Source organism: Lagopus leucura, unplaced genomic scaffold (assembly GCF_019238085.1).
Source record: "Lagopus leucura isolate 7727_CA_CO unplaced genomic scaffold, USGS_WTPT01 Super-Scaffold_100028, whole genome shotgun sequence".
Taxonomy (NCBI): domain Eukaryota; kingdom Metazoa; phylum Chordata; class Aves; order Galliformes; family Phasianidae; genus Lagopus; species Lagopus leucura.
Genome location: NW_024962279.1, coordinates 4,678,828 through 4,702,159, shown reverse-complemented (window position 1 = coordinate 4,702,159; position 23,332 = coordinate 4,678,828). Strand labels below are relative to the sequence as shown.

Below are 23,332 nucleotides of genomic sequence, written 5' to 3'. Positions count from 1 at the left end.
CAGCCCTCCTCACCAACCATTCTTTCTTTCTTTCTTTCTTTCTTTTTTCCAATTTCTTTTTAATTAGTTTTCCTTTCAAAATGTGAAAACATACGGCCTGATGAGCTCTGGAACGCTGTTGCCTGCGTCATATAAAATGATCTACTTTTAGAAATTAATTACAGAGAATATGACAAGGAAAATACTCTGTTGCAGAAACTGTTGTTTGTTTGTTTGTTTTTTCCTAATTTTTTTTTCCCTAATCCAGTCAGATTTTGTCTGGAAATCCTTATCAGATACAAGTTTTGCCACTCTGAAATGTTGTGTTTTTCTTGGAAATCCAGGTTTTAACCCCCAAAGGGGAAGCAGTGATGCTTGGAGCTGCAATTAGGGTTGGTGTGCAGCCCTACGGCACTGCGCTGTCTCTGGTCTGGTGCCACAGGAGCAGTGCCAAGGCAATGCTGGCAGGGTGCAGCTGGTGGGCAGGGGGAAAGCAAAGAAAAAGCCGGATGGAAAAAAAGCGAAGGGAGAGGGATATCCCAGCTCTGCTGCATCTAAGCCCCAACAACTGGGAAGGATGGAGTGGGAAGCTGATGGATCGGTGCAACTGTGCTGCACGCACCTGCAGTGCACGGTGTTGTCATAGCACCACACTGCTGCCCCTGGAGCTGCTGCTGGGGAAGCAAAGCGTTTGCAAGACATTGGTTTTCCCTAATTGGGAACAGACACCGTGCATTAAGAAAAAAGAGTGCAGCCCCAAATTATTTACGTCCCTTGTGGGAGCTGTGACTGCTCATTTGCAGTCAGCCTCTGCTCATGGATTATTTTTTTTAATTTTTTCTTTTTTTGCCAAGGTATCCAGCAAATGCCTAAGCTAAAGACCCCTCATTTTGCAGTCAGTTCGATGGCAATGGTCGCAAGCAGCTCATGGAGGGTGGCTTGTTGCTGATGCAGTGCAAAGAAACCCAGGCTGGGAGCAGGACTCCCTCTGCCTCCCTCCAAAAAAATATCAGCTTTTCATTTCTAGCTTAGTTTTGCTGTGAAAGAGCGAGTGTGAAACGCCTGGGAGCTTTGCAAAAGCAGCCAGGGTTGAAGGCTTTCCTCGGGCGAGCCCGGTGCTCTCACAGCCCGAACCGAGGGAGGTAGGGATGGTTCACACAAGGCTGAGTGATGCTGCGGGGCGCCAGGAGCAGAACGGACGGGCGGGCTGGGGCAAAAGTCGTGAGGCTCCTCTGGGAAAACAGCAGGTCAGGGCTGGGGGCATCGGGCTGCCCTCAGGGACACCGTGCGCTCAGGGGAGGATGGAGGGCAAGTGGTGGCTGGGGTGTCACCCTGGGAACGCACTTCTGTTCGCGGTTTGACCCGCTGTCCGTGGTTATTCAAACGTTGAGAGCGAGAAGGGTTACAAGGTGGCACTTTCTGGCTTTCCAGGGAAGGAAAACCGCCGGGACGCGGCGTGAACGCTGCAGCTCGGGCTGCTGGAAGGACGGGGCTGCTCCTGCCGGGGGGAATCCGTGCCAGCTGCCTCTCCTGCAGAGAAATGCCGGCTCTCACGCAGTAATTGCTGCTGCTTGTAAGCCGCGCTGCTAAAAGACCAAAGTGACTGATTACAGAAATGGGAAAGGATTAAAATCTCTAAAACAATGCGAGGGGAAGAAAATAGATGAGTTAGCAAGGGAACCGGCTTATCTCCTCTTGAGCAAACAAACAAGTGGAAGCTAATTTTCCGAGCCAGCAGCTGAATGATTAATGGAACTCCCCGTGATTAACCCTCCGTCACAAGCTCACCCCCTCCGGATAACCGCTTCGCACAGCCATTGCTCTGTTTCACGTCGGGATAAAGACGCGGTTTGATGGTCGTAAATCTGCCGCTCAGGTTGTATTTCAAAGGGCTGTAGCGTCCAGGTACATCTGGGGAAGGCAGAAAGCATCTTGCAAAGATGTTCCAGATGCACAGCACACGCACTTGTTCTAAGCACCGTCCGTTTGTGTCCTTCCCAGCATGCCATCACAACAAGCTCTGTGACACGGGAACAACACGCTTTAAAACACGAACTTGTCTTTTTCACCACATTCTGTTAAATGATTAATTTGCCTTATATTAACTTAAAATGAGCTCATTAAGAGATTTCTTTTTTTTTTTTTCTTTGAAAGCACTGCTCATTATACTATCATTTTAAGTAATTAAATCAGAATAAATGGCTCTGTGAAGCTATTTTAATGTAACATCTAATTATATCTGACCTAGACGCTGAACTATAATCATTAACTACATGAACTGTGTAATGTTCTGCAGACTCTTAAATAATTTACACTGGCTGGATTCAGCTGCGTGGTGTTGCAAGCTGAAGTCATTAGATCCAATGCACCTGTAGGCTGTGTGGGGCTGGAGGGTAGAGGATGTTGGGTGGGTTTTCCCCAGCACAGGGTCAGGCTGCTGAGCTGTGAGCTCTGTTTGGTTGGGTTGTTCTCCTTTATGTTGTGTGTGAGGATGGAGCACGTGTTTGCCTGATGCTTCCTTCTCTCGGGCTCACTAATCAAGGTAATACATTGAAACCAGGTGTATTTAAATGGCATTAGTCTCTCACTTAGATGCTTTCACACAAGTAGTCAGAGCACTTGGTTACAAGAAGCTTGAGCTTTTGCTGTGCTGAGCTGTATGATTTCTGTTTCCCTTCCACTGAAGCTGTGCCTCCATTTTAAAGAAGTTTTTTTGCATCCAGGCTTCTGTTCCCTGAAATACTCAGGTAAGATGTGCTCTTTAAAATGGGTCTCTCTGGGAAAGAGAAATAGACTGGTGGGACTGTAACCTCTTCCTAACTCAAACAGATGGAGAGGGGCCACGTGCTGTCATGCCACCCCATCCATCTTTGTGTGGGAAGGGGGCCGTGAGCACCATGTTGCAACATATCCAAAAATTGCTGGTGCCACCTATTGGCGGAAAGTAGTCGGTTATAACACGATTAATGCGTGTGATTGTGCCCTCTGCCTCTCATTTTCCAGCTGGCAGGTGGGTCAAACCAGTTCTACTGTTGGTCTTCATATCGCTTGCTGTTGGCAAACATTGTTTGCATTTCTTGTGTATCTTGGATGTGATTTGCAGAGCAGTGGCAGTGATGTGACTTGTGGCAGTGGCAGTGGCCCCATAGAGCCCTGGGGATGTGTGTGCAGAGAGGGCAGGTCTGCAGACTTGAGCTGGGAGGCTGGAAACCTGGCTTGGAAAAATAGGTGCTTTTAGACAAACAGTTGAAGCCTACTTGGCTTAGGTTGGGCTTTCCTGTGGCAGGGGGCCACAGTCAGGGGCAGGAAGATGAAGGATGGAAGTGTAACTTGGGGGTGTATGGCATGGTACTGGGGGTTGTGCCCACAAAAAGAAAGTGTGGGAAAGGATCTCCCATCCTTGGGATTATTTCAGCCTTGCAATAGAGGTGAGCAAAAGCTGGCTTCCTGCCGTGCTGCTGCCTCAGTGCATGAGGCCTTCAGCCAAGCCCTGATAGGCAACAAAAAGCCATGCTGGCCTCTTGCCTGGCGTGCTTAAGGAGTTTTATAGCTGTCATATAGTGCAGACCTATATTAGCATCGGGTTTAATACTCCCGGGAAACATTCAGCCACAGCACTGACATCATGGACTGAAGGCTCCAAAGGTTCACTTGCTTAAGTGGCTATTTGTAACAGAGTCTTTTAATAAAAGCTCGTTAGAGGAGAGCTCCTGCCTGAACCTGATTTCTGAGACAGATGGAGCAGAGCACAAATGCCCAGCATGGCCTGGGCTTTGGGGAGCAGCCCCATGAGGGCACTATTAGGGAAGGAGAGAAGCTCTGGGTATTGCATAGGGACTCGTTTCAGTTGCTGGAAGGGCTGGTGGGACAGAGGTGAGAAGGGCTCAGGCATTTCCAGCTCCTCCTACTTGCCCTCACTGCTGATTAGTTTGGTCCCCAAGCAAGGAGCAGAGGGTACAGGGTGCTCCCAAGTTAAGATGATGGGATGTTGGTGCTTCTCTGTGCCACTGTGTGCACCCATAGGGGTGCAATGCCCAGCCCTGTGCCGCCACCAACACTCTTGTGCCAGCCTTGAGCTGCAGTCTGTGTTCAGGGCTTCCTTTATGCTTTCTATTGCAATTTGGCTGAATTTTTTGTTATTTATTCTTGATGCACAGGGTAAAAACAATCTGAATTCTAGGGAAGAGGTTTTTTTTTTAAATGCTTGTCTCCTCTGTAATTTTTCTGTCATGTCATAGAGAGGAGCTGCTTGAGATGTTTCAGCAAAGAAATTACTTACTTCAGTCCTAGGTGGTTTTTTGTTGTTGTTGTTATTGTTGGTTTTTTAAATGCCTTAAAAAATTTGCTCTTTGATGTGAAAATTATATGCACTTAGAGATATGCTAATATGAATCTGAATGGAGGAGTGCTGAGCATGGAGAGCAGCTTGTTTCCAGGCTCTCTCCTTCACCACCTGCATCTCAGACAGCCCCAGCCTCATCCATCCCTGTGCAAGTCTCTCTCTATAGCCATGCTATTTACATGCCTATTCCTCATTTAAATTAGGTTTAAAAGCAGATTCTTCGTGTTTGCATTGGGAATTTGCCTTTCTTCTTTCTCAAATGAAGAGTTTTATGCCTTTCTGGTGGCTCTGGCTTTGCCAAAAGATGTTGGTGAGACACTGCTCAGGAGATGCTCCAGAACCAGCTGTGCTTTCCATGGCTGCACCCTCACTGCTCACAGCAGAGCTGAAGCTCAGCCACAGCCCTGGGTCTTTGGTGGTCCCAGGTACTCCCTTGTTTTTGGCTTTGTGTGGATGAAATCTTACTGCTGACTGAGCTAAAGCTGCCTGGCTTGGCCGCCAGTTTTGAGGGGCTGCATGCTTCTGGTGTCTGTCTGCTCTCAGAAATGTTTTGCCTACAGTTTTTTACATATGCAAAATGAGATAAGCTGGTGGAAAAAATGTAGTGGTAGAATAGCAGCCAGGATTGTATCTTCATGTTTACTTCCCTTGCTGGTTTCTGAAGCAGAGCTTGCAGCCTATAAAGGCAGGCTGGTATCATCGCAGCTGGGGATGACGGTTTGCAGCGGTGCCATGCTGTGTGCCCAGCAAGATGGCTGAGATGGGAAGAGCTCCTGCAGAAAGCCTGGAAAGCAGGAGGTGTGCTCTTCTGAGAAGCAGGAGCAGCAAGGCTTAACAGGTGCTGGTGACGCCTGTGTCTTTCAGTGTCCCTGTTGCATGGGGCCATTTCCCTGTAGACTTTCAATTATAGAACCTCAGGCTGCAGAGAAGGGAAGGGCCCTCAGTGCCAGGCCGGCCTGTTGATTTCCCAGCTGTTCTATGGAGCAGCTCCATATCTGTTTGTTGCATTCATGAATTCAAGGCTTCCCAAGGGACGCACCCAGATTCCTCCAAAGCTTCCAAACCACCGCATGCTCTGACTGCCTTGCATTTGTTTGTGCATTATTTGCTTCCTGGTCTTTTCTAACCAAGAAGGGCACTAAGGATAACCACTAAATTTAAAATGCATCTCAAGAAGTGCAATGCTTATCCACCTGTATGGCACCTGAGAAGCTCGCCCCAAAATCTTGGGGATATGACACAGGCAAGTACATGCACCCTTCACACCTGCTCAGGGAAACACCACTAATGAGCTGTGTGGGACTGGTGACTCTTCTCAGTTATGTTATGTCCATCCAAGCTCAGCAAAAGCTGCAATCCAGCAGCTGGGAGTGGAGCAGTTCTTAACACCCAGTTGGAAGCTTGCTGCACGTTGCCTTTGCTCCCATGGCTATTGGCTCGCCCTGCTCCTGCTGCGCAATGTATTGCTGTTCCCAGCCTGGAGCTTGCCCTTTGATTTCCATTGGTGTTAAACTAAATGTTTAATCTAAAACTTGCATGCAAATGTGAAGGCTTGGGTATAGGCTAAGCTTTGCTGCTTTAAGTCCTACACCCTAAGTTAACTTAGAGGAATGTAGGCAGCATTTTAACCTTGCCAAAGGGAGGACAAGCAGGCAGATCTTCCTCTAGTAAGTTCAGCTCTGAACAGAGTTGGCATATTTGGGGAGGAAATAACACCCCAGGGTAAGAGTGGAAAAACAAGCTGTATCTATGAAGCTTTGCATGAAATAAATCAATTGAAACCAGCTTTGGCTTTTCCATCACATGCAAAACTACAGAGCGTGCTGTCTAGGGTTGTGTGGGTAGTTTGGGAAGCTTAGCCTGAGAAGGTTTTATCTAGGGTGCTTGGGTTCTGTATGGGAATGGAGATATTCTGGCTCTTGGGAGGCTTTTAGGGGAAAGGTATCTTAAGTGTCTGAGATGTGTGTGCTGTGAGTGTACTTAGAGCTGCAGGTACTTGGAGCCCATCAACAGTATAGCAATGAATCAAAATGAACACATGCATATGTCCAGTAGAACAAAGAGAGCATTAAACAGGCACTACCCTTTTTGCTGGGGAAGAGCAAAGTTTCAGAGTGCATAAATAAAACCTTTTCCTCTTCTGATAGATGTTCTGAAGGTAACTGGTAGAAACATCAGACAGGTCACAAGTATATTTCAGTTCTGCCCAGTAGAAGGGCTGTGCGGTTGGGTTGATTCACGGCCCTTTGTAATGCCCTGGTTATCCCCTGTCACAGCAGATTTGTGCAGCAAGTGCTACACTATGTCAGTGCCTTGTTAATATTTTAGGGGGAACAGAGAACAACCATTTCATAGTTGGCTGATGTCTTTTCTTTCATTTCTTTGGTTATTTGTTAGGGAACGGTCTATACTGAAAGCCTGTGCAGAAATGGTTGTTGATGTGTATGCTGTGCACATCCAGTGACTTCTGCCATCTTTGAGTTAGCCATCAGTGTGCTGTGAGGGGCTCAGTTCTGTCAGCTGTACCAGCTGTTCAACACAGCGAAGAGATGCTGTGTGCAGGCACACCGGCTGCTACTCTCCTGCTTGCAGCTGGAATGAGACCTTTTGGGATGGAGGGAGGTGATGGACACTGTGCTCTGCTGCTTTGCTGTGCTGAGCTTCAAAGCTGCTCTGTGAAGTACTCATGCTGTGCCTGCAAGTTATCCATGTCTGAACCAAAGATACTCCTTAGAAGTCCATATTAAGCAACGTAAAGTCAGAACTGGCTGCTCAAGCATGTGCTTTGGTAGGTTTTTCTGACCAGGCAGCAGGAACAGTCCCAGCCATGGCTGAGCTGCCCCCATCACTCTAAGTGTGTTTTGTGCCACAAGCAGGGATGGTGTGGCTGAGATGGGCTTGTGTAGATGCTGGACCTGCAAAGCTTTCCATTAATCCTTCCTGAGTATCCTTTGTCGTCTGGAGATGCTTGGTAAATCTAACTGGGAAACTTGAAGAAAGTGTATGGTTAGACAATGAATTATGGGCAAGAAATATAAAGTTACAGATTTGTTTATTCATTGTAGCTAAATAGTTATTGATTAACTTACCTGTAGTTGTTTTGAACTTGTGCCACTTCTTTCAACATAAGGACGTACTACAGATCCTGTCTTTCTCAGTGTGATGGTTGAGCTCCACAGCACATATCTATGTAATGCAACCTAGGGTTGCTTCAGAATATTGTTGATGGCTTAGGTTTCTATACATTTATATTTTTATATATTTACTTCTTGTATGGACTCTGAAACATTGCTGAGTATGTATACAGAGGGAAAAAAATCTTTTTTTTCCTTGGAGAACTCAAGCCAAATGATATGGTTTCTGGAGAGCACTGCTTTTTGAGGACTTAGAGTTACATGGTGTTTGAGTATTGACAGTGGGGCTGTGGGAGCTGGGCACCTGGAAAAGGCATTGGTGTGGAGACAGCTGAGTGAGGTGTCAGTTTTGGCAAGGGGATCAGTGGGGCTTTCCAGAGCTTGCATTTCCATTTTATTTGGGAGTCTGTCACTCAGCAAACACCTTTAACCTGGAGACACCATTTCAAGTGCAGCCTGTTGTCAAGGCTACAAAGAATCGCAGATGTGTGCGTGTGAAGCACTGAGCAAACAGCATGGGGTTTAGGAGCGGGGTGGTACACAGCCAGCATCCCATGCAGATTGCTCACCCAGCTGCAGCCCTGCTATACTGCAGGTGTTTCCCAGGGGAGAGGCAGACTGCAGGGTGGGCTGGGTGCTAATGGCCTGATCTGTGTCAGGACAAAGGGCCTTTCCCTTCCATGCTGGGCTGAGATCTGCTTTCCCAGCCCTTCAGCGTAGACATGGTAACATCTGGTGAAGGACCAAATGGGGAATAGCACTTGTGGGAGAACATCAGGAAAAAGATGGAACTCTGAGTCTGAGTGGGAGTCTGGTGTTAATTCCCTTTTTTTTTTTTTTTTTTTTTTTTTCCAAATGGTATTTTCTGAGTAGGTGATAATCACTAGGCTCTTACTATTTAATTAAAGGGCTTAGCAAGGCAAACGATGCAGAGAACATGAAGCCTGGGAGGGGAGCGGGTGAAGGATGCTCTGTCATGTCCACGTGGTTTTAATCTGAAGGTTTTAATCCATCTAATAGTCCTTGGCAGTAGTGAATGGGAAGGAAGGCCCAACCCCTGAGGAAGGGGAGGTTTGGAAGGGGAGAAGTGGGTGGCCAACACCATCCTCAACCACCTGGGTTGGTGCAGCTGGAGGAGCCGGCAGCAGCTGTGCTGCTCTGGTCTGAGCGCTGGGAGACAATGCTGTGTCGTCTTCAAATATTGATGTGACCTCCAGATGACGCTTCAGAAATGTGCACTGATGCTCTTCATGTTTCATTGAAATCCCTGAGAGATTTGTCACTGCCTGCTATGAGAAAAATACGATACTCCAAGGTTGCTAATTTAATAACTTTTCAGTAGTTGTACTGCAAAATGAATGCATACATTAATGTGAGTGTGCAATAAATGTTTGGAGAATTTAACCTAGCGTAGATTAGTTCTGAGTTTACTTCTCACAGCGCCTGCTGCAACCTGCAGCTCCCCAAAGAGACTTGGCCCCTTGGATTGAGAGGGCATAATTCCCGGATGTCATTTTAATTCTTTAAGCTTCCAAGATCAGTATAAACTTTTGTCTGCTAAATGGTTTTGGAGGTGAAATTGAGGAAAGGAGGGCCTACATATGGAAAGATAAGAGGAAGGCTGTATGTCATGAAGCTGAACCACATTAACTAGCTTCTATCTCCAGCCTATGTTTGGAACCTAGGTGAATATAGTGGTACTAGTAATTAGTGTGTTCTAGGCAAGGAGGATCATTTAATGCTAAGCTTTTACATTAAGACTGCGGGAAGCGTGCCTGGACTCTCAGCATGAATGTGATCAAATCCATATGAGGACAGGGTTATCAAATTCCCCAGCTTCCCGCAAAAATGTTGTGATTAATCATGCTGAGAGTTGCAATTAGACCAAATAAAAGCAGCATGTTAAAGGAGCAGCGAAGGAGGTGAGATGAATGTTATTAATGAGCGGGAGTTCTTGGATTTGTAGTGTTTTTCAGCAGCTCTTGCCTGAAATATGTCAAACAAATAGAAGCGAGATAAATGTAGAATCAGCTGGCTGCACATTACCCACGAGGATTTGAAATGAGTGTTGGGGAGAGGAAGAAAGATCATAATTACCCAAAGGAAAAGGGCTAAATCTGTGGAGTGAAATAATTATTAACGTTAATTGTGGCCATCATTGCACAGATGTGGAAGGCAATGCTGTGAGGTTTTGAATGTGTGCTGTGTTCCAGGATGGTTGGCAGGTTTGGAATGGGCATTTATGTCCTGCTTAAAGGACATCAAGCCTCCTCCGAACCTTTGTCTCTTATAGGGATATGAACCTGTGGAAGGAGAGGGGATAGGGGAACCTTCAACTGAAAGAACAACACTGGCAAAAAGCATCCTGTAGTCAGGTTGGCCAGTATTCATCTTCCCTTCATGGATTCTTCCATCAGCAGAATGATGCACTGCTGGTTATTATGTCCTGTAACTTAATTAAGTTGTCATACAACACCTTTTTCTGGGTTTACTTGAACTTCAACAACTCTTTTTTTTTTTTTTTTTTCTTCCATTGGTTATAATCTCTGTTTTGGATTGGTTTCATGCTGGTCCTTTCCAGCATACTATGGCTATTCAGCTTTCCTTATCTGCTTTTGTGCTGTGTGCTTGCTGAGATTTATGGGCTGAAGTATTAGATGCAGAGCAGGAAAAGGGGAAATGGAGCTAAAAGCATTAAAATCCTGGAATTCAGGCATTGAAGGAATTAAGTCTTTAAAAGAAATAAGAGGAAAACCTGAACTCAGACCGGTATGTGAAATCCTTGCGCTTGGCCCCTGAAAAAGAACAGTCTGGGACTGCAGTCCAGGCTCTGCATTTCAGGCTGCAGAAAGGGAAACCAACAGTGAACTGTGAGAGATGCCTCTGGTTTGGAAGGGCTCATCCTGGCTGCAGCACCCAAAGGTCTCAGTGGCACCCGCACTTAGCGGTCAGTCGGAGCCAGGTAATATCTGGCTGTCTCCCAGACTCCTTGTTTGCTTTTACATCCTCTCAGCCACGTGAGTGGCTTCCTCAGCTTCAAGGTCAGGTTGGCTCTTCACAGTCTAATGGGGTTTTTGTCATATTTATTGGGTGTTTGTGTATATCTTACCACTCAGCCTTTGAAGCTGTCCTCTCCTGTACCTGTGTCTAGTTTAATTCATCTGCAGTTATTGGCTGTAGTTGAGTATTATGTGGATCTGAATGGTGTAGTTATTAATTTAGCCTTTGGGCTTTTTTATAGGGCTTTAAAAATAAACTGGGATATTGCAGAACAGAGAGGCTAGCAAGGCCTGGTTGTGCTGTCTTGTGACCTCTTCGCAGCCAGGCTGAGTTGGCAAAAGACTTACAGAGAACAAGTCATCTCCTCATCTTCTCCCGTAAAACAGGGCTCTGTAAAGCCTGAGGTTTGCAGCTGCCAGCTGCAGTGGACCAACAGTTGTAAGAGTTTTGAATAGCAGAGATAAAGATAATGACATGTCCTTGCTACTTGGCATTTAGTTGCAGTGATTGTATCCTATAGAATCTGAGCCACTGCTGTTTCCTGTGTCCCCAGCACTGTTCACAGTGTGCTCTGTGTGACAGGACTGATGTTACCCCTCTTGTCAGGTTCCCCCATATCTGCTTATTGATGATTTTTCCTTATGCTGTGTAGGTGCAGCTACTTACCTGCTTAAATGCTTCCAAAACACTCATTTTAACTAAAACAATGTTAATCCAGAGCAGATGCCTAAGTGCATCTTACAGAAAATTGCTCATGCCTATAGACCTGTCATCGCTCCTCTCGCAGGCACGTTTGTGCTGCTCACGTGGTGGCCACCTGGAGCTGCTGGTAACACGATGGTGATGTCCAAAGTCCTGCTTTGGTTCTCCACCAAATGAGATTTCTTCCTGTGCTCTGTATCTTTTTTTTTTTTGTGTATGGGGGGCCAGGCAAACCCATTTCCATGATCTGGATGTCAACGTGAACCTGAAGTGCTTCTTGTCTAAGAAAATTGTTATAGCAAGATGTGTAAGCTGTGCCAGTGGCAGGGTTTGCTGGCTGCCTTGCTGTCTCTTCTAGGAGCTGCTCTGCAGTGTGGTGGCTGTTCTGACTCACAGCCTGAAGAAGCAGCTCAGTTCTTGTGTAGTCCTCAGCTTTATGCCTCACCCTTGAAGCTCTGCTCCTTGAAATGGCCTTTCCTTGGACTGCAGCTTTTAGAATCACTGCATGCTTGGGACTGCCAAGTCCTATGTGAATGCAGTCCCCCTGCTGGGAAGTGCCAAATGGTATTTGAATTTGGGGAAGAAATAATGCAATTGGGAATGTAGTGGGAGCATCCTATCCAGGCAGTGGGTTCTGCTGTGGCTCTGCTGTTGGGCTGTCTCCCCAGCTCTGCGCTGCTGCACATAATTAGCATTGCTCTCCTGCCCTCTCCTCTGCACTAATTTTCAGCCCCATTGGCAACATCTCTACACACGCTATCTCAAGTGGTCAGAGTTCTCCACCCACGGCAGCCTTGATTTTCTTCTGTCGCACTACATGGGAGAAGCTTAAGGCACCTCAAGTGGACTTTATTTATTCTGTACCTTGGCCAGAGGGGAGACTGCTAATGCTGTGGTGTGAATGACAGCAAAATAAATAAATGCACTAATTGCTGCTGCTTTACCTTGGAAAGGATTCCTGCTTATGAAAACATCTCAATAGGTGTTTAAAAAAAAAAAATTTAAAAAATAAAAAAAGGAGGGCCAGATTAGCTGTCTGTCCTAATGAGCCATTAACACAAGCCTGTTTAAGATAGAATTATAAAAAATCCCCCCTGCTGAACCCAAATGAAGTTCTCATGTTGAGTTCAGCATGCTCTGGGCGATGCTCTTCTTTGTACAGGAGTGGTGGTGAAATGGAGTGTGTGGGACTGGAGGAGAGGCAAGGCAGAGGTAAATCAAGTTGATGCTGTGAAGGAATTCACACCCGCCAGCACTGTGTGCATGGCTGTAACCACGTTCTTCTGCTGCTCGCGAGCCAAAAAATTGACACAAAAAGAAATGACGGGGGGGAAAAAATGCTAATCACCATCTTTCCTTTCATATAAATGTGTTAATGGTTTAGTAAGTGTTTCCAAAAATGTGTGTGTGGGATTAAAATAGAAACCACAGCCAAGTTTAAAATGAGCTCTTGGCTGGAGAGCAGACAGTAGTGCATGTCCTTGTGCTGCAGCTCCAGTGGTGGAGGGGGATGTGTGGGAGCACACTGGGGCAGTGGGATGGGAATGGGGTGAACGGGGGGCACTCTGCTGGTGTTTGGGGAGCTCAGCCATCCTGCTTCATAGGAGCAGTGCTCTGCATGAGCAAAAAGTAACACGTACTGAAGCATGCAAGTGTTGCCATGGAAATCGGGTGTTGTTACTGGGAGCAGGAAAAACATGAATGATCTGAGAAACCATGGGTTATTATAGCTTCCTACCCTCTGCTCTGCAAAACCCTCACCTAAATTATTTAATTATGGGCTAGCAGTTGGCTGTGCATGCATGCTGTGGCTGGAGCCGAGCAGAGAGGCAGGTATGCAATTGTACCATGCTGAAGCTTGTAGCCCATGCACTCCATCATTATGCTGGTCTGCAGTGCTGGCTGTGGGTATCCATACTGGGGCCTCCCTGGAGAATGCAGCAGCATGCAACCAGCCCCAGAACACCAGGAAGCCATGCCAGTGCCATCACCTGCAGCATCCCAGGGTCACAGGGCGAGTGGGGGGAAGCCTAAGGAATCAATTCCAAAAAGATCAGATGGGAGCTCTGTTGAAATGGATGCAGCAGTGTATGGAAGTGAAATGGTATTTTGGAACTGCAAGTTGAAATATATTTAACAGCAATGAAGGCTGGAGGTCTGCATTGGAAATGGCAGCACATTTGCTGCTTCCACACTTTTATTTTAAAGTCAAGATACTGGAATTGCCATTCAGTGTGCCTTCTGAGAGTTGCAGTGCCCCCTGAAACACTGGGTCTGTAATAGCTGAAAGGCTGCAGAGTGGGTCCTGCAGGAGCAGTCTGGGAGCTGCTGGAAACTATGGGGTTTATCTTTGGCAGCCTGGTGACTGAGTGTGCAGTGCCCTGTAAGGATGTAGCTGCAGTTTGAAGCCACTCTTGTCTGTGCTTCACAGGCAGCTGTGCTGAGCTACAGGAAGGGAAATAGAATTTACTTCCAAGGATGCTTCTGCTGTCTGTGGACTTGTATATTTGAGTTTGCTTTGAAGAGCCAAACCACTCAACCATATCTGGGTGGCAGGTGATGGAACGTTTTGGTGCAAGGTGGCACAGTGCAGGTGAGAGCTGAGCAGGGATGATCTGGCTGCAGTGACAGTGGTGACCACGTGGGCACTGCTGGGCAGCATGTGGCTATGGGGAAGGACCCAGAACTTCCACTGCACTGGGGTATTTTTGGTGTTGCTGTGATTAACTTTCTACCATTGGCCTCCACCTCTGTGCATATAAACTTGAGCCGTTCCTTTAGTAGAGGTCTCAGAGCATCATCTTACAAGGAGGAAAAGAATTTTCGTTTATAATCCATGAGCCCTATTCAGCCATGGGCTGTTCTCCCCCTCCCACTGCCAATAGGCCTCTAAGTGAACAAACAAATGTCTGGAAATACAAGCAATTTAGCTCGGAAGAGATATCATCAGCGTGGTTCAGAGGTTAATGGGCATGGAGGATTTATAACAAACCAGGCCTATAAAGAACAAAAAAGAAAAAAGGAGGAAAGGAAAAGTGGGGGGGGGCCCGCCCCCCCCAGAGGGGAGGGTGTAATCTAGTTGACATCTATTGTTCTTTGTGTAACAGCTCATCTGTATTCTATCTGGTCGAGGGTATTACAATGAGAATTCAAAAACGTGTGCACATGCACACGCACAGCTCTCTGTGCACACATAGATGTGCTCGTATAAACTGAAATATAACGAGGGAAAAAGCCCCTGTAAGTTCGAACCAACAACAGCAATCCATATATCTTTATTTGCTGCCAACATCCAAGCGCTGAACTCTCGAGGAGCCTGGATCTCTGCCATCATCTGTCCGTGTCTGATCTCTTTGGTAAATACGATGGCTGCCAAGAATGAGGCAAACGCAAAGCACTCGCAGATTAGAAAGAAACACATGGCAGCCACTGACCTGCTGAAATCATAAAATACATCATGAAGTAAGAAAAGAGGGAAACAAATCATCCTCTCAGGGACTGCCCATCTGCTCGCATAAAGCCGCAATCATTATTGCAAATAAATACATTCAGACTGGAGAAGCCTGGGAATAATTTAGGGGGTGGGCTATCAGTTTGTGCTTTTCTTTTTCTTTTTTTGGAACCCTCTGGAAGTTTTCCTACATAAACACGATGATATCATCAGGCAGAAATAGATATCTATCAATTGTACCCTTCTTAATTATGTAAGGAGCGAGCCTTTATTTTATAGGTGTAATTATAAAAAGCAATTACCTCCAGGACAGGATGGGGCCATGGTGCTGGAAACAGAGCCCTGCGAAATGGCAGCTCCATGTTTTTTCAATGGAGGGCGGATGTAGAGGTATTTACTTCATCTGAAAGGCTCTGCAAAGAGAATGGTGTCTGTGTTTTTGCTATGAAACGAAGGGATAAGGCGAATGGCTTCTATTAGATAACTTAATGCATGCTTCGCTATTTTTTTTTTCTTGATGCTCCACAGGGCTTTATCCAGGTATTAAATTCAAGGACACAACTTGGGTTGGATCTTTTTCAATTTTGGGCTTTCTGGATTAAATTTTACCCTAGAGGCCTGGTGTGCATACAGACCTTGCTAAAACCCAGAGTGAAGGGGTGAAGCAGGGAGGGCTGGCATGGGAGGAGAGAGCTGACAGCTGGAGCGACATGCAAATTTTGTCATCTCTTTTCTTCATTATTTTCTTTCCTCTTGTTTCTTTTCATCAAATTGCTCTGGAAACCTTCCCTGCAGGGGTTATCCTGTATTTCATAGCGCTTGCCTTCTCCTTGAGACAAAGGTGCAGTTGTGAGGCATTTGGTGCCTCATTCTGCTGAGATGATTTTCCTTAGTGTGTGGAGTGAAAGCTGTGCATGGTGTGTGCTGGCTGGGTGTGTGGGGCTGTGTGCTCAGGATGGGTCCTCTGCATCCCCATCTCTCATGTTGAGCTATCTCCATCACCACCACAGCACTCAGAGAAATGCCTTTTCTCTTTAGCAATCATGCATTTCCTTTTGAAATAAGTGCTTTTGAAACAGCAAAGGAAGTTGTTAAAAATACCAAAATGGGGAGAAAAAGGTGCTTGTATGGGTTGATTCCCTCCCATTTGGCCAAGCAGCTGAGCGTGTTCCTTTAGACCTGTGCATTCATCCATACGCATGCTCACAAAACCATGCAGTGTCTGCCAATGGGGTTGGTGTGGAGGGATGCCCTCACATCTCACTGGTTGTCCCCAGGGGTCTCAGACCAGCGGCATTTCTGAGAAGCCCTTGGTCGCATGAGAGCTATGCCACTTGTCTTGGGGCAGGACCTTGCCAACTGCATCCATGCATCCTCCCTGCTCCATACAACCAACTAGCTTCCCCTACAGCAGGGAGGAAACAGCAGCAAACACACCACAAGTTCAAAACCTTTCCAGTCCCATTTTGGAGTTTCAGGAGTTAAAAGAACAGCAGTTATACCGAGAAAGGCTTTTTTTATGAGATGACTTAGCAGAGTCAGGAAGAAAATGAGGAAGAATCCCCCAGCGCCAAAGGCAGGCTGGCTGAGTGACCCCTACTTGCTGGGAAGCCAGCAGGGTGGCTGGATCTTGTCACGATGTGTTAATGTATAGGTTCCTCCCATATACATGGAAGTGAAGATTTTGTGCCTGATGCCAAGCAACTCTAAAAGCACAGGGTTTTCCATCTCTGTGAGCTGCTGCTCCTGTTATGTTGTTACGCCTTTAAAACTGCATGAGAATCCCTGCTTTCTGGCTTCTCTGAATTTATTTTTAATACTCCTTGTCTGTTCATTCCTCTGCTTTATACCCAAACTCCTCTGGGAGCCTTTTCTGTGGGTACAGCCCAGCACAGACCGCACAGTGCCAGGCAGCAGAGTGGCACCTGGCTGCTCCTCCTGCTCAGTTACAGACACTGACAGTGGTGGGAGCAGTCCCCTGAGCATTTGTTGGCACATGTTATTTTCCTTGGATTTATGAGCATCTTCATACGCTTTGCAGTTATATTCTGATCTTCTAATTCTCTTTGTTTCTCTATAGGGCTAAGTTAACATAAGAAAATGAACCTTTGCTCAACTCTTTTCCCACAGTTAGCAAAGAAAATCAGTTCTCCTTCTCACCTGTCCTGCAGGACTGGAATTGCTGCCTGGTGTTTTTAGTAGATGGCTCCTTACCAGTATTTATTAGTTTGTGGTATGGCAGAATTTCCAGTTTTCTCCCTTGCTTCGTGCCAAACTTTCTATCGTCAGTGACAATGGGAATCCAGATATATAACATGGGCTGTAATATGTCTTCTTCAGAAAATAACGAGCCAACCAATTTATCATATTTTTAGTTTCCTCTTTATGGACCCCAGGGGATGCTCTGTTTTGTTTTCTTTTGCTTTTTTTGTCTCCGTTCCAAGATTAGTGATGAAATGACATAACTTATCTTCCTTATTCCCTCAAGATACTGCATTTGCACGCTTGCCATGCTGCAACAGCTAAAGCTCCTCGTTCCCTGGGGGAATGTTGTCTCCTAGTCGCTCAAGCCTTTGCAGGACTGCATGCCAAGCTGTGCTGCCTGAAACACTCCAGCTCTCATATGGCCACAGAGAGGGAGTGCAAGATACAGCTTTGCTGTGGCTTTGCTCCAGTCTCCCCTTGTCATGTTCCTGATCCCTTGGGAGCTTGTACCTTGCTGCAGGGCCTTTCACAGCTTGCTTCCCTCTTCTGACTCCCAAAACGTTGTCCAGTGCAAATGATGAAGTGATGTGGGTATGTATAAGTGACCACAGCAGATGGCAGATTTCACTTACAGTGTGGGCTCTGCATTGTGGCACCCAATTGGCTATTTTCCATGTACAGACTGGGGTTGTGTGCTGAGATGCTGGCTTTGGCGTGGTTCTCCTTCTCAAATGATCACTTAAGTCAGCTAACCTGAATTTTTGGGTGATGCTGGATGTCTGTGGGAATAGCCTTGCTGTAAATGGTTGCTAGGACAGTTGCATGTGAGGACAAGCTGCTTGTTGATAACCAAATGCTGTCAGTCTAAGGGCCCCATATTGCCCTTTCCCTGCCACCCTGCAAGCAGAGGTGAGACGAAATTGCATCATTTTGGCACAAAGCGGGGTTGTGGCTTCAGAGCAGCATGCTGCAGGTGTGAGTCCATGTGGACCAAAACATGCAAGGCAGCATGCAGGCATTTGTTGAAAGCTGGAACAGATCCATATCTGTTTTCTCCCTCACCTTTTGCAGCCCGCTTGGATGGTTTAAAGGAAGGCTGGTCACTTGCCAGATCACGTGCTGATGAACCATGTTGGGCTGTTATGAAAATTATTGCATTAAAAGCATAACATTGGCAAGAAGCTTCTTTAATAGAGCATCCTGGGGAAATTATGCACCTCACTTCAGCTGAAAGCAAGAGCTTGCCTCAACCCCTCTGCTATGAACACGCTTCCCTTCCTCTATGGCTGAGATGTGCTCCCATCCCAGCGCAGGGCTGGAGCCCAACTCCTTCCTTCTCTCTGTGGTGTAAGAGACCTGTTTTGCTCAGGAATTTGGGGCTGTGGGACTGGTGCACGTTCTTACACAGATGCATTGTGCTTGTAATGGAAACACATTGCTTTCTGCTTAAAAGCCATGCATCAATCTCTGTATCAGCTGTGAGACACTGAGATATAGATCTGTGTCTTTGGTCTTTAGGCCACACAGGAAAATAATGTGGCAGACACCTCAGAAACATCAATGGATGTCATCACTGAAGTGTTGCATCAAAGCCAATTTTGTTAGCTGTCACTGAGCCCAAGTGATGTGCTCATGGTGGAGTGATGCAACACCCCAAACTCTTGGGATAGGAACATTTCATCCATGGGTAGCCCATAGCATCTGGGCCTGCAGCACCTCCATCCCCTTGGGAAGCCCAAGGGCAGACCCCACCTGTGGACGCTTCATGCCACAGTGCTGGGGTCTGGGGGAGGACCCACAACTGTGTCTGTCCCACATGGGTGGAGAAAAAAACTGGGTTTGGTACAGTGCAGTCTTGGGGAAAAGCATCTTCTCACCTAAAACCATTCTTCAGAAACATTGAGGTATTTTTGGAGAAAAAAAAATCCTGAATTCCACTCTATGAATGTACTTGTAAATCAGGATTGTATCCTGTAAGATGGGAACAGCTGGGCTCTGGATATGGTGGGGGAGAATAAGGACCTGGGAGGCATAGGAAACATTTGGAGGGGTACTGAAGGGGACAAAAGAGGGGTTGCTCTGGAGCTGCCTGTGTCCAGGGCAGGGGTTGGATGGGCTGAGCCAACAGCACTGACCTGCTTCCCTCTGAGACAAGTCCTAACTGCACGGGGCTGCTAATTTCACCCTAAACTCTTGCTTACAATTTCTGAGATGGGCAAACTGTCTATGCAGTTGGGAAGGAAGAACGTGTATGTCTGTCTGCTTTATACAGATGCAGAAATACACTTGTTTGCCGCTGCCTGGCAGCTTTCTGTGAGCTTCGGCCAAGTGCTGTGCTATTCCCAAAACTGGAGCACAAACCAATGTCACCTATTGCAGTTGCCTTAACAAGCAGTCCTGGCAGCAGGATGCAGCTCCAGCTTTGTGGTGCTGCAGAATATGTGCCCTAGGGTCAAAAGGAGAAGGAGGGGTCTGTCCCTGATGCCTGTACCTGGGACAGAGGCTGGCTATGACCCTTTGGGGATATGGTCCTTTGCAGTACTGTAAAAGAAAAAACAACAACATTAAAAACACAGCTCATTCATACTGGGGCTTTGGACAGGTGTTAAATCCCTAGCACAGACCATCTTGTGCATGTGTGTGGCTGCTGCGGGTTTGCCTGCACAGGCCACCTGTCCCTTTACGTCTAACTTTATTCTTTGCTTACATTTTCCTAAATGCCTTAGGCAAACAAATGTAATTCTCTTAATGAAAAATGCATATATTTCTGTTAAATGGATCTAGCTGTCACTGTGTGGCTGCATTTCCCCCGTTCGGGGCTCGCTAACAGGCTGGGCTCTGCACATGTGCCGCATCCATCATCTGTCACGAGTGTGCGCCGAGGCATGCAAGGATCCGAGCACTAACTCTATTTCCTAGCAACCAGAGGAAACCATCACACACCACTATTTTCCCTCTGTCAGCAGGATTGCTCCAATTTATGTAACCTACAAAATGTGTGTTATCACCACAACAAACCATATATTCTGAGGCGTTATTTACAGCCCGGTAATCAGAGATGCATCCCTGCAGCCTGGTGCCTAATGCTTCCTTGCTTGGGACCGTGGTTGGTTGGAAACCTCATGCAAGTGTGGTTAAATGCTTCTTTGACAGTGGTGCTAACCACTTAATTATTGAGGAAGAGAGCAAATTGTGTGTTGCGTGCTGAAGTATTGAAAAATAGCTGAAGCAACCTTGATTTGCAGGCTAGGGAGAAGGATTCGTACCTGCAAATAACTGAGTGGGATGTGTCAAAATGGACTGCTGGCAATAATTAGCTCTACAAATGACAAAGCTGGAAGTGTGGAGGAGTAAACTCATCCTAGGGCATGTCTGATGGAAGCAACACTGCTGCAGTAGTGCTGGGAGACAGAGCTCTGCCTCAATGCAGAGGCTGCCCAGCAGCTCCACGCGGACTGCCTGAAGCCTCTGCAAGCAGTCAGCCTGTTTGGGTCATGCAGACCTCTGGGTTCTGTCCTTGGGATGCCCTGGTCCTGCTGGGCAGCCTCTCTGGTTGGCTGGAGCCCACCCGGGTGCCACCTGCCAGGGCCAGGCTGTGATCCAATTAACTTTTCAGGAAGAAAAAGGGCTTCTGGCTCTTTGGCGCATTTGTAAATCACAAGAAGCAAATGATTCAATCAGCAGATGAATATCAAGGAACCTTAGTGAGCAGCTTCTGCATCACCAGCCCGTTTAACAGCAGATTGAGCTGCAGATTACTGAGACATTAGAGCACAGTGTGATGCATCACAGCGTAAATGGGAAGGCTGAAATCAGCGCAAATTTCCTGGAGAGCTGCTTTATTTTCCTGTAATGCCAAGCCCATTATAGTCCAAAGGTTCTTAAATAACTCTTCTAACAGCAGATAATTTTACAGACTATGGCAAAAAAAAAAAACAACTGAGGACTACAAAAGGAGACAGAGATGAGGGAAACACTGTTTCAGAGAGTTCAATAGAATAGGAGAGCTGTGCAGCACGAGGGAGCTCACAGACTCATAAAGACTCATTATGTGAATGCTGCAGCAGTCTAATCCAGAGCAGATTGCCCACGGGTATCTGCTCAGATTAAACGCCCTCGTGGTGTGCCGCCTACTGCGAGGAATGGCATCACACTGCTAAACCCATCTCCAGCCTGCATGCTGGCATGATAATGGTGATGCAGAGAGACCACAAAAATGTCAAGGCTGAGCCCAGCAGATGAGCAGGCAGTGCCAGCCTGACCTGCAGACCCACAAATGCTGGCTGCTGCCAGCCCACGCACATTTGGGTTTTGACAGTGATGCAGAAGCTGCTCAGGCTCTGAGCATGATGGATGTGTCACCTTCAGGATGCATAAAGGCATCTGTTGCGTCACTTAAACAGGAGCATGGTGGGCTGTGGAGTTGTTGTTTGCTTGTTTGTTAGCTATTCAGCTCGAAGTAGTGGAGCCTATTTACATGTGTAGCTTATTATTTGAAAGAAGGCAGCATGGTGCATAATGTGGCCTCTCAGTTAGAGCTGAGCATCACGGTAATGATAAACAAGCCTGAGAGAAGGAAACACTTATTTTTCTTGGCTGAAGCTGTTCCCTATTGGGATAGCAGCCTTGCCAGCTGCCAAAGGTGTTTACTGCTGAGCACACTGGCGCTGCTGGGGTCCCAAAGGGTCGGGAATCCAGCTTCATGGTGCTGCAGGCTTGTCCTGTTCTGGCTGGGACAAGCCCAAGCTTCTGTTGGTGGCACTGAGCAGCCCATACGCTCCCTGCTGCTCTCAGCTGTCCTCATATTGCTTGCTCCTCCTGCATGGAGCCGTTGGTGGGTGAAGTAAGAAGCTTAAAAATAACCTGCCAGAACCAAAAAAGCCTGGGGGGTATTTTTAGCTTGTAGCATTTCCCTGTGTGATTCACCACGTGGCCTGTGTGTGTGGCTGAATCAGCCCTGGTAGGGATGAGATGCAGGCAGAGGACAGGTGGTGGGGATGGTATGAGGGCTGCTGAGGCATCCCCTGCGCCCTTCAAGAGCTCTTCTCTCACCCCCACATCTCCTCCAATGTGAGGCTGTTTTGGGAAAACACACTTTGTAAGCACTCTGACATAGTTTGGTGTTTTCTGGAGGCTTTATTTTGTTCCCTTTGTAAGTCCAGGTGCTGAGGCCAAGCAGGGTGCTGAAGGAACCAAGGGGCTCCTCCTCGCCCGCAGCACTTTTTGCTCGATGTTGTTTAATGCTGAATGATTTCAGCGTGTAATAGCATTACCAGGGCTTTGGGTTTGTTGAAACAGTTGCAGCAAATTAAACCTACTGGGGGCCCTACGAGCATGTGCGTGCTTGGAGCAAACCTCAAATCTGCCACCCTCTTGGGCTGCATTCCAACCCCTGGGAGCTCACAGCTGTTGGAACGGTTCCCTGAAGGATTTGTTTCTCTCTATTTACAGCTCAGCCGCTCGCTACCCCCAGCTTCTGCAGGCACAGCTCCACTGCTAGCAGCGGGATGGCTGCTGTGAGCAGGGGATGCTCTCCCACTTATTTTGATTTGTATTGGTTTTGTTTCAGCTGACTTTGGCGAGAGATTTACGCGCGGTGGTTTTGGGACTATCATGTTTTAAATGAGGGTAATCAAGCCAGCGCACTGTGAGAGCCAGAAAATGCAACAAAAGAACTCCTGAGTGTGCTGCAATTCTGCCTGTAGTAGGTTGTACTTGTATTACCAGGATAAAGTTTAGCAAAAACCAAACTTCACATTCCTTATAGGCATTAATTGCATCCCTTCTTCTCCCAAGAGTGCAATCTGGCGTTCCCCAGGGACTTTTGCAAGCTTTTCCAAGGAGGAAAGAGCGAGTGAGACAAAGTTTGCTGCAAGATCCACACATATTTTGAAGTGTTTCTATCTTGCACCAATACCCATCTGTGTATTTCTGTGTAAGCAGCTTCAATTCTAAGCTCTGATGTGCTAAAATATGTCCTAGACAGTTTTGATGAGACACATCACTCCTAGATATGCATGTTAATGATAGGCTGGCTGCCCAAACTCCCAAGGAAGCGATGAACAGGGTGCATAACCTGGGTGTAGAAGCAAGTCATTCCAAGGATTGAAGTATGGGGCTACGTCCTGCATCTGAGCTGCTCTTGCCATCTGTGCAGGACAAGCAATGCAAACAAAACAAAACAAAAAAAACAACACCAAAACTCTTTTATTGCACTTTTTCCCAGTATGATCTTTTCAAAGAAAGCCTGCATCACTATCTTTTATTCAGGGTTTTTATGTTACTAGTTCCAGGTAACCGATGTATGTGAGAGTTGTTCCCCCGTAAAACACTGCAGCCTACTGTGTGGTGTCTGTATGGGGCTCTGAGTTACTCATCCCCATGGCTTGAGCTGCTCCCACAGCTGGGCCAGGAGCTGGGTCAGGTCCTGCAGCAGGATGAGGAAGGAACAGGAGGAGCGCAGGATGCAAAGGGCTGCTGGCTCTGCCCACACACCTGAGGTAGCCTTGCCACAGCGTC

General features: G+C 46.9%; 2 long non-coding RNA genes across 2 annotated transcripts; one reads left to right on the top strand and one right to left on the bottom strand.

Annotated features, from left to right (window-relative positions):
* Positions 1–157: 157 nt before the first annotated feature.
* Positions 158–2,395, bottom strand: LOC122185302. The gene is made up of 2 exons (XR_006180838.1): positions 2,349–2,395; positions 158–1,999 (listed from the first exon to the last, which is right to left on the bottom strand). It is a non-coding gene; the product is annotated as an uncharacterized LOC122185302 (long non-coding RNA).
* Positions 2,396–2,613: 218 nt separating this feature from the next.
* LOC122185225 lies at positions 2,614–17,929 on the top strand. Its single transcript, XR_006180794.1, has 3 exons — positions 2,614–2,726; positions 12,320–12,369; positions 17,885–17,929. It is a non-coding gene; the product is annotated as an uncharacterized LOC122185225 (long non-coding RNA).
* The last annotated feature ends 5,403 nt before the right edge of the window (positions 17,930–23,332 follow it).